Source organism: Canis lupus, chromosome 1, assembly GCF_048164855.1.
Source record: "Canis lupus baileyi chromosome 1, mCanLup2.hap1, whole genome shotgun sequence".
NCBI lineage: Eukaryota > Metazoa > Chordata > Mammalia > Carnivora > Canidae > Canis > Canis lupus.
The window spans coordinates 57,431,305-57,442,881 of NC_132838.1; positions in this window are offsets into that span (position 1 = coordinate 57,431,305).

The following is an 11,577-nucleotide window of genomic DNA, read 5'->3' on the forward strand; positions in this document are numbered from 1 at the left end:
CTTACATGCAAGTTCACCACACACAAGCACACACCCACTGTGCACATGCACACATATGCTCATACATACATGTTCACCCCACACACTTCCACACATGCACAGACACACACACTCACAGATGCTCACACTCGTGCACACATACTCACATGTTTGTAGACATGTGTGCACACATACAGACTTTCTGACACCTCTGTGTGAAAGAGGGACCAAGGAAAAGTATTGGTAAGAGCTTCCGATCACGTCAGGAGGCAGCACCCACACGGCAAGCCGTGTTCTCTGCTGGTTATTCCGGGTTTCTGATACCAAGCTGGCTTCTTCTTTCAAGCGTGCAAGTCGCTGTGTTTTAGGAAGCACAGTGTAAGTGGACTACTGCTTTGTTGTTCTCACATTAGCCTACTACTCTGGCTCTAACGCTTGTGGAAGTTCTCCTAGTGTTTTCAACATCAAAGGAATTTGAAAGAGCATAGAGTATTTGGGCAGATTCAGTTCTTTCTCCATGTCAAAGCATAAGCTTTGCCGAACAACCAAAGATAAATACACACACACATAAAAAGTAAAGGTCCAGACAGTGTCTTCTCCTTAGATCAATCTGAGGACTCATGTTACTAGTGTGGAAACACATTTGCTTCCAGTCATGATTAGATATGATATCTTTAATGTTGTTCTTTAGGTCAGAGAAAAGAAGACCCAAGACGAAGGAACAGGGAAGTTTGCATTATTTCCCACAGTCCAGGAGAAAGAAGGTGCCTGTGGCAAGGCTGGTGGGAAGCTTGTGAAAACCGTGGATTTATACTGGGAGACGGGGCTTTGGATTCTCAGCCATCCCAAGATGCAGGGGGACTTGGGACCCAGACAGCCCAAGGGATGGTGCAGGGCGAGTTGGAAGGGGCTCTCCAGCAAAGGAGATTAAAAAGTAATTTAAAATACTTACGACCATGAAGAGTGTTTGGAATGGAATTTAGGGAAAATTATTTCATTCCCAGAATCTGCTTTTAATTAGTTCTGTAACTAAGGAGATTAACTCATCCTTCCAAAGCCCTGGCTTCCTCGTCTAAACTGCAGAGCCCAGTGCCTATAATCCCCAGGTCTCTTCCTACTCCAGAATCTCCACTGGAAGCTTTCAGCCAGGACAGCACTTCTCAAACGTCACCTGAAAACACAGGAGGTCCCAGGGTGAAGTCCCCGCACAGGGAGATGCCTCATAGCCGGGAGACTCGCTGCTTGCAGCCCTCCACCTGCGGGCTCTCCTTCCAACCCCCGAGAGCTTCCAAAAAGGGAGATGACCCAGCTTCATGTTTCTTTGTATTTGAAAGAGAGAAAGATGGAGAAGTAACACAATGACTGCCCACTGCGTCCCCAAATGCGGGATCGAGGTTTGAGCACATGCAGTGTCTGCGGGGGAGGTGAGGAGATGCTCCCATGAGCTGTCGTTCCACTGACTCCCCAGAAAGAAGGAGAGAAGCTAATGGTGCAGAGAAGGCGCAGCAAGTGTGATGCAAAATCCAGTCCACAGGAACCCGTCTGCGAATTTCTAACATCCAATAATTACCAAGGAGTGTAAGAGTCATCAGGTAGGGCCATTCGGTTGCAAGAAATACTAACCCACTTGTGCTGTAGAAGATGTGGGCATTTATTACCAGGCTATAGGGGACAGATGACACCCCAGGGCAGCACCGGGCCTTGCACCTATGGCCACTCTGCGCTCCTCTTACCTATGTAGACAGAGCCAAGCCGCGGCTCCACACCCAGTCTTCAGCTCGGACTCCCATTCCCCATCTCCAGGACACATGATGTGATGGCTGGGCCTTCTAGGTCAAGGGTTCATGACCCAGGGGGCAGAGAGGCTGGTTTGGTCACCAGGGACCGTCCTGCACTCAGCACGGGACATTCCCAAACGTCTCAGCTCCAGAGGGCCTGGGATGGTCCTCTAGTACGTGGACTGAGGAGTGGACAGTATTCTACTCTTACAGGGACGACTTAGGGTTGCTATTTTCTAAAAAAATCTTTCCCCTTTCAAAAAATATTCTTCTTTCTCCCAGGAGATGAGAATGATAAATAGGAGAAACAATACATCTAAAAATAGTACTGTGAGTGAATCTTTATCCAAAATGTTTAAAGTAGGCGTCCCCAAAAATGTGTTATCTGTTCATAAAACATATTTTGCATTTTCACTATTAGGTCCTGCCTGTTGTGAATGATTAGATGTCACAGTACTTGGGGGAGGGTGACACACATGGTGCTGGGCGACCCTAGGACAGGCCTTGAGCCACGTACATGGCACTGAACCATGGCAGCTCCACCCCCACAGCAGCCTGGATTCTGGAACACGCCTAGCAGGTGCCCCTGGGGGCAACAGTCTGAAAATGAGCAGAAACAGAATGAGAGCAACCCTCCCCTCTTGGGGTCCCGGGGGTGGGGGGGTGCGGCCTGAGAGTCCCAGGGAGTTCTGCAGAGAATGGGGGAGACCCAGGGTGAGAGGTCCGAAGCCTGCCACCAGGCCGCTGGGCACACAGACAGGAGGGCTTGGGGTGGAAGGTCATGGCCAGGCAGGAGGAGAACCAGAGGACTTTGGGGAAAGGCTGAGAAGTCGTCTGAAGAGTCTGCTCTTGAAAAGAAATGAGTGCACATGCCTAAAGGAGCTACAAAGGAGGGGGCAAATTTCTCTCCCTTTTCATGCATCCAACCTAGACGACTGACCTTTGGCCCTGGAACATTCCAGAATACACGGTCAGGCTTCCTCTCTTAACCTGCGCTGTTCTCTCCTGGAAAGGTGCCCGATTGTCCTCATGGTGCTGCACAAACTCCCCCAGATGGTGTGGACACCCCCATATCCCCTGTCTTATTGTATGTCTTTGCAATAATTTGTAATAATTGAGCCTATGTCTCATTCCCGGACTCAAGGACCCTTGGTCCCTCGAGACTGATCGGCACGCATGAGGCACATACATGCAAGCGCCACCCGCCAAAGTGCCAGGACACACACACAGTGGGCAGCCCCTCAGACAAAGCAGCCGGGGCCTTTGTCCTGGTGCTCAGCCGGGAAGGCCGGCAATTCTGTGGTTCTGCCAGGGGCAGGGATGCATGGCCTCCAGCGAAGGTACGCAGAGCTCACTACAGGGCTGCCTCGTGAGCTCCCGCACAGCCGTGGTCCCCCTTGGCCTGTCCTTTATGAGATAAGCCCAACAGAGCTCCACACGTACGCACAGTGAGTGAGCATGAATGTGGCGCAAAACAGACCCACCAGCAGAAGGAGATATGCGGCCTTTAAAATCAGTAGGAAAAGAATTTTCTCCCCACTGAGTTGTGCCAGGATAATTGACTTCTATGAAAAATTTAAATGTGCATCTTTAGCACCCACCTCACTCCAAACGCAGATAAATGCTAGTCTGTTAAATACTTGCTCTGGCTCCCTAAGGAGCACAGCAAACTCGTCCCAAATTCAGTTGTCTGAAACAGTGGTTTTATTCCGATCAGATTTGTGTATGAGGAGTTCCAGGACGGCTGGGCCAAGCTCTGCCCCTTCCCCACAAAGCACCTGCCGGGGGACCCACCCCAAGGGCAAATATCTAAACATCTACCCGCCTTTGAGTGGCCCGGAGATGCCAACATCAGTGAGATACTCCTGATGACCGCTCTCTAGGGGTCCGCAGAAGGGAGAAAAGCCATAAAAGGTCACACGGTACAGGGCTGTTGAGGGGCTGTTGGCACAAGCCCTTGGTCCCCTCTACGCGGTCCCCTCCGCGGGGTTTCCCTCTCGGTCCTCTGCTCTGGCAGCCGTGGGCGCGTCCAGAAGCTGTGCTCTGCGGGCGGCTGGACCCCGAAATCCGCAGCGTCAGTTCTGGGGGTTCGGACGGCACAGCACCTGCAGACCCCACCTCCTGACAGAGTCATCGTCCTCCCGGTCTCCACGGCGCAGAGACCAGCACGCATGGGGCACACGACCCAGGGGCAAGGACCCTGACCAGGCCCGCTGCTGTCCCACTGCAGACTTGTTTCCTGACCCCAAGAATAACAAGCAATGTTTCATCTCCGGTGTCCTTCCCCCAACAACAGCCACGAGGGTGGACATCCTCCTGTGTCAGTGGCACACACGCCAGGTCACGGCCCGCGGATCCACCTGTCCTGTTGGCGGGCGGTTCCACCTCCGCGATGTCAGAGCAGCAGGAGGACGATGAGCATGTGTTTCCAGTAGGAGTCCCTTTCACACTCACAAACTGAATTGTTTCATCAGGTGTCTAAGATCAAAGGTGTGGGGCCCAGACCGAACGTGGCGGCACTCTCGTGTCTGTGGCCGTCACAGTCCCCGGCACCTGTGTCCACAGGCTGGAGCCCGATGCTGCCCCGAGGCTCCTTCTGGGGGCGGAGGTCGGTGTCCTCTCTCCCCGCGACTCTGAAACTCCCCCTGCAGGTGGCTCGGGCAGGTGTGTGTGATCCACCCGCCACCTGGTGCAGGAAAGGAGAAGACGACCCACAGGTGACCATCATCAACTGTGAATTACATTAATGTATTTTCTAATACTGAATACCTTTTCTCCTGGGATAAAACCAGCTTTCTCTTACTGTATTAATATTTTAAATACATTGCGTTTATTTATCGACGTCTCATTTCAGATTCTTGTCTTACCATCTCCAATGCGATTTCTACTGCCAGGTGTTGGTAACGGGGTAACACGCACTTCATAAAATGGTTTATTTTGGTACATTTTCTAGATGCTAGGAATGCTCAACTGGTATGAGTATTTACTACTTCCAAAAAATCATTTCCAAATATTTTGGAAATATTTGCTATTTCCAAAAAGAGTATATTCCAAAAATATATTCACAAAACCATCTGAGTCAAGTGTCATTCTTGTGAGTGATTTTATTACTCTAAATGTGGTTTTTGTTGGTAGTATTCTGTTTTATTTTTTCGACTCTTTTGAATTCTTCAAAATCATTTATAGAAGATTTTAATATCCCATGTTAATAATTCAAATATTTATTTCATTTTACAGTTCTTTGTTTTGTTTTGTTTTGTTTTTTCATTTTACAGTTCTTTAAAATAGAAAGGCAAGATCGGTGGCGACCCCATCACAGCTGAGAACAAGAATCTCTCGTACACAGTTTTGGGTAGACAAACAAGCGGATGCCCTGCTGTTGAGCGTATGTCAGGCCCCAAGGCCGGAGTTTGTGCTGCCTCAGAAGATCTGTCAGCCGGGATTGTAAACCAACTTACCCATTCAGATACCTCCACTTTCAGTTATATCGTCAACATGTAAAATTGCCTTTTCAAGGAATTTGTACTCAAGAATATATTGGCTGTGTTTCCTGAGTCAACTCGAGTTATCAAACCTTTCTGTGGCCTAACCCCTGAGCCGCTTCACCGGGCAGCAACGGCTACAGCAGGGCTGCCTTCTCTCACGCTCGGTTCACGTCAGCGCCTTATCTCCTGGACTTGATCGTCACAGAGGCCAGCCAGATGTTTGTAATCTGTTTGTAATTAGTCTGTTTTCTATCAGAACGTTGAAAACATTTCTTTCTTCTTTTTAAAATATTTTGCGAGAAAAGCAATGGATTTCTGCACGTTGACTCTACATGCCGCAATTTTGTTGAATTCATGTATTAGTTCTAGACACCAATAATGAAGCAGCAGATAAAGAAATCAAGAAATCCATCCCATTTTTTAATTGCACCAAAAACCAAAGGATACTTAGGAATAAACCAAGCCAAAGAGGTAAAGGATCTGTACTCTGAAAACTACAGAACACTTCTGAAAGAAATTGAGGAAGACACACACACACACACACACACACACACATACACACAAAATGGGAATACATTCCATGCTCATCAATTAGAAGAACAAATATCGTTAAAATGTCTATGCTCCCCAGGGCAATCCACACATTCAGTGCAATCCCTGTCAAAATACCCTCAACATTTTTCACAGAGCTGGAACAAATGATCCTAAAATTTGTATGGAAACACAAAAGACCCCGAGTAGCCAAAGCAATTTTAAAAAAGCACACCAAAGCTGGGGGCATCACAATACCTGACTTCAAGCTCTATTACAAAGCTGTGCTCATCAAGACAGTGTGGTACTGGTACAAAAACAGACACATAATTAACAGAATAGAGATCCCAGAAATGGACCCTCAACTCTATGCTCAACTCATCTTCAACAGAGCCGCAAAGAATATCCACTGGAAAAAGGACAAGCTCTTCAACATATGATGCTTGGAAAATTGGACAGCCACGTGCAGAAGAATGAACCTGGAGCATTCTCAGATACCAGACACAAAGATACACTCAAAATGGTTGAAAGATCTCAGTGTGAGACAAGAATCCATCAAAATCCTAGAGGAGAACACAGGTAGCAAACCCTGTGACCTTGGCCGCAGCAACTTCTTACCGGACATGTCTCCAAGAGGAAGGGAAACAAAAGCAGTCATGAATTATTGAGACTTCATCAGGATAAAAAGCTTCTGCACAGCAAAGGAAACAGTCGACAAAACCAAAAGACAACCTACAGAATGGGAGAAGGCATCCACAAACGACATCTCAGATAAAGTGCTAGTATCCAAGATCTAGAAAGAACTTATTAAACTCAACACCCAAGAAACAAACAATCTAGTCAAGAAATGGGCAGAAGACATGAACAGACGTTTCTCCAAAGAAGACGTTACGCATGGGCCGCAGACACGTGAAAAAGTGCTCCTCAGTACTTGCTATCAGGGAAATACGAATCAAAACCACGATGAGGTAGCACGTCACACTTGTCAGAGAACACACTGCTGGTCACCAGAGGGCATGAGGGAGGTTTAAAGAGGACACTTCTCAGGATAAACAAAATAAAGTCAAATGATAGAGTTGTAAGTGTTTCCCCCGTCCTGTAAACCAGGCCATGTACGGAGCAACCAGGCACCTCGCGGGACGGCTGGGGCTGGAAGCAGGACCTGGACGATTCCGAGGCTCCGTCCACGTGCTTAGCTGAGGCCCCCTCGGCAGCACCAGCAGGCCCGGCGGGTCCCCCGAGGCTTCAACGACTTTCTAAAGTGGAACCTGTTTGCTCCCTTGGACGTCAGAGAGGGCAGTGAGGAGAGAAGACACTGCTTTCATTTCTCCTCAGTCTGGGGGAACCCATGGGAGAAGATTTGCAATTTCTGTGTAAAAATAGAGGAGTGCGTGCATTCCTTTCTTGACATCCTGAGTAAAATATCTTCTCACTATGATTACAGTGATACCTACTTCTCTGCATTTTCTCTTCCCCAAAACGTAGGGGTTTTAGTAGAAATAGGAAGTAGAAAAACAGTTCAGTTGTTTCTTCCTGCCGAGAAAATGAAGGACTGAAGGCAATCAAGCTGCTGAGGCCAGTGTGATGCACACCCCCAGAGTGAGGGACACTGCCAGAGCCAGGGACACCCCCCGAGTGATGGACACCCCAGAGTGATTGACACCCCCAATGTGATGGATGCCCCCAGAGTCAGGGACACCCCCCAGAGCCAGGGACCCCCAGAGTGATGGACACCCTCAGTGTGATGGATGCCCCCAGAGTGAGGGATACCGCCAGAATCAGGGACACCCCAGAGTGATACACACTCCCAGTCAAGGACACCCCCAGTCAGGGACACCCCCCAGAGCCAGGGACACCCCCAGTGTGATGGACACCTCCAGAGTGAGGGACACTGCCAAAGTCAGGGACACCCCCAGAGTGATGGACACCCCCAGCATGAGGGACACCCTCAGAGTGAGGGACACCCCAGAGTGATGGACAACCCAGAATCAGGGACACCCCCCAGAGCCAGGGACACCCCAGAGTGATGAATACCCCCAGTCAAGGACACCTGCAGAGTGATGGACACCCCCCAGTGTGATGGACCCCCCAGAATGAGGGTCACCCCCCGGCACGAGAGCACCACCAGGCCTTCTCCGTGCTTCCTCAGCAGCACCAAAAACAAAGGAAAACATCCAACTTCCTGTGAAGCTCTGAAGACTTTCCCTTGGTCTGGAGCAGTTGGCAGCGCGTCCAAGCTCTGCTCACTCCACGCCGGGCTGGGATCCGAGGATGCGTTTAAACCCTAGGTTGCAGTGCAGCAGTTTTCATGATCTTCAGCGACTGTCCAACCAAATAAACCCCACCAGGATCATGAAAACTGCCCTGTGTCAGCGCGATGAGTTCTATTTTGTGTCATTTACCTTTGTCCACTACGAGTATAATTTTAGTTTCCCGGCGGTCACTCCCCGCCAGCTTGCAGTGGTGACACTGGATCAGAGATGGGACGGCGGAGGCATATTAACTCAGCGTTTGACTCCGTTTTTATCAAGACGCTGTCCTTCGAGGGGTGCGCACCGTCAAGGCTTGATCGGAGCCCCGGTTCCTGGCCATCGCTCCTCGGGCGCAGCCAACCCCGCGCAGGGCCCGGTCAGCGCGGGCCACGAGGAAATCCTGCCGAAAACTACTTTGCAGGAGACGAGCTGCAAAACTAGAATGTCTTCTAGGAGACTTCTGAGCCTGGTTAAGCCATGAGCAGTGAAGAACCTGAAAGTTCCATCCCCCCAGGCTTGGGACAATTTGTTGAAGTCACACCTGGCATTTGTATCCCAAAGAACTTTCTGGTAAGAGGCTCTTGGTTGGGTTCCGGACGGCCGGCGTCAGGGAGCCGCCAGGCAAGGCGAGCACGAACACCGGAAGAGCTCAACCCACGAAAAGTTCTGCTCCCTGTGCCTTGATTTCCCTTCCCGGGTGCTCAGTGGACACCTTGTCACATGGATCCTGCCTTCTTTGCGTCTCTTTTGGGGGGACCAGCCGTTGGCTCCTTTACTCGTTGTGTGATTATTTTTCTCGTTCTGCCATTGGGCTGTGGGGTTTCCTAAGTGAGGCGCGACCCCGTTTGCAGCCATCCCCTCCCGGCCGCGGCTGTCCCCGCCGTCTGCGACCGTCTCTGGGATGCGCTCCCGCCACTGGCTGTCGCCCATCTGTTTGCTTTTGCTTCTGTCGCCCACCCCTTGGTGTCCACGCCAAGGAACCAGCGCCGCGGCCGAGGTCAGCAAGCTTCACCCTCGTGTCTCCCCTCTGGTGTTTCATGGTTTCAGGTCTTACACGGACGCACCTAGTGTGTTTTGAGGGGTTTTTTGCTTTGCACACTTAATAAAGGTCTGATTTCTGTCTTTTGTGTGTGGATGTCTGGTTTCCCAAAGGTGCCGGCCGGTGGCTGGCGCGGACATGCGGGCTTTGCTTTTGCAGGACTCCGGCCCTTCCCGGCTTCTAAGCTCAGCCCCGACGCGGGGAACAGAAGACCCTCTTACTCCTCTTCTCCGGTTCCTCTCTGGAATGAATCGGATTCTTCGTCGTTCTATGGCGGGTGCACGAGGTTCGTGGTCACATGGACACAGTGCGGCCGCCGTGTTCTTCACCTGCTTCCCGGGGACCGCGGCCAATGGCACCTCCGTTCACCCCCCCAGCACCCCCAGCACCCCTGCACTTGCTCCCGGGCACCTCGGGGTGCCCCCCACCGTGGACGTGGGAAGCTCCTCCAGACTCGCCAGCACAGTGACCTTTCGGGGCCGTAGTTCCCTCACGGTCACTCGTCTCTGGGCCCCCTCCCTCCCTGAGACGCTCCTTCGGATCCAACCCCTCGCCCCGGGGACCCACGGCTGACAGCGCTCCATCCGTTTTTATTCTTGGAAAACATCTTTGTTTCCGAGGACACGGTCCTTGGCTGTGGGGTCCTAGACGGGCAGCTGTTTTCTCCGGGCACCGTGAGGACACCTCCCATTTCCCCCGCGTGTCTCGATGCTGGTCATTCTTGCCGTTGCTCCTTTGAGGATGATAGGAGTTGGTTTTTTTTTTTTTTTCCTGCTGTCTGTTTTTAAGATTTCCTGCCCATCTTTGTTCTCCATAGATTTACCGAGCGACTAGGGACCTTTCTTGTGTGTGTGTGTGTGTGTGATATAAAAAAGAGCCAGTTTATTTTTATGTCATATAAAATATAATGTAACACAAAAATGCTGATTATGATAGTGATATTCTAATGATAATAATTGACTGAAGAAGCTATAACTATTATAAGTCTGTATACACCAAACAACACAGCCTCCAAACATATAAAACAACCACTGGCAGAATTACAAAAAGAAATTGAAACCTCTGTTACCCAAAGGAAGGTTGTAATACATGCGTTTTTGAAACTACAAGTTACAGAAAAACATTATGAAGGATATTTAAGATTTTCGTAACAGATTTAACCAACTGCTAATAGAGATATATGATTTCTATCCCCAATGTATACATATATATACACATATATGTTTTAAAGACACAGAGAATAATTATAGAAATTGGCTACAAAAGTAAATCTGAATGACACTCCATGAATCTGTATTATATACACCATGCTCCCTGAACACAGACATAAAATTAGAAATGAATAATAGAAAGACAATAGAAATCCCTATATTTGGACACTAAACTATACTTATAAATATTCATGTGGGGACCTTTCTTTCTGCCCGGCCTGCTCGAGCCACTCTATGCTTTGATGTCTTTATTTTTTTGATTTTTAAAATTATGATTTTAATTTTTTTAAAAGATTTTATTTATTTATTCATGAGAGACATACAGAGAGAGAGAGAGAGGCAGAGCCACAGGCAGAGGGAGAAGCAGGCTCCCTGCAGGGAGCCCGACATGGGACTCGATCCCAGGCCTCCAGGATCACGCCCTGGGCTGAAGGCGGTGCTAAACCGCTGAGCCACGGGGCTGCCCTAATTTGTTAATTTAGGAAAGATCTCAGCCAGTGTCTCTTGCTTCTGATTTTGGCTCCTTCCTTACTCTGGTTCTGGAGCTGCCGTTTACATGCATCTGTACCTCACAGGGTCAGAAACCTGATTCTGCTTTCTCTTCCTGGTGCTGGAGCCGGATACCTCCTGGGGACCCCTTGTGCTGAGTGTGACCTCCTCTGACACCCACCTACTGAGTGTGACCTGTCAGCTACTCTGGTTTTAATTCTAGAATGTCCTTTTAATTATATTTTTAGAGGTGGGGAGAGACAGAGGGAGAGAAAGAATCGTATCAGGTTCCATGCCCAGCACAGAGCCTGATGCAGGGCTCGATCCCAGAACCCTGAGCTCATGACCTGACCCAAAATCGAGAGCCGGGTGCTTAACCGACCGTGCCACCCAGGCACCCCTGATTCAATTTCTTCAAACGTCCCCATTGACAGTCACCTGTAGATCCGTTTGCGTTCTTGGCCTTAATCACCTGGGTGTCTGCTTTGTTGTGCTGTGCCTGGTGCTCGTCATAGTGTGAGAATGGTAGACGTTCTGACATGTGCTATCTTTGAAGCGGATCTAATTTTCTCCTTGCAAGTAGACAGGGCGTTGTCGGGTCCCCCGGCCCAGGTTTGAGGGGCCTGGCCTGTTTCTCCTGTGGCCCCGAGTGCAAGGCACAGTCCCGGGGAACCCCACAGGCCCCGGGTGCCCGCCAGCCCTTCCTCTGTGGGATCCGGGGCTCCGGCCTCTCTCCCCAGCACCCCAGAGCTTGCACTCTTCACCGTATGGCCCCTGCTTTATGGTGGCTGCTGGAAGTCTCTTGTGCTCAAG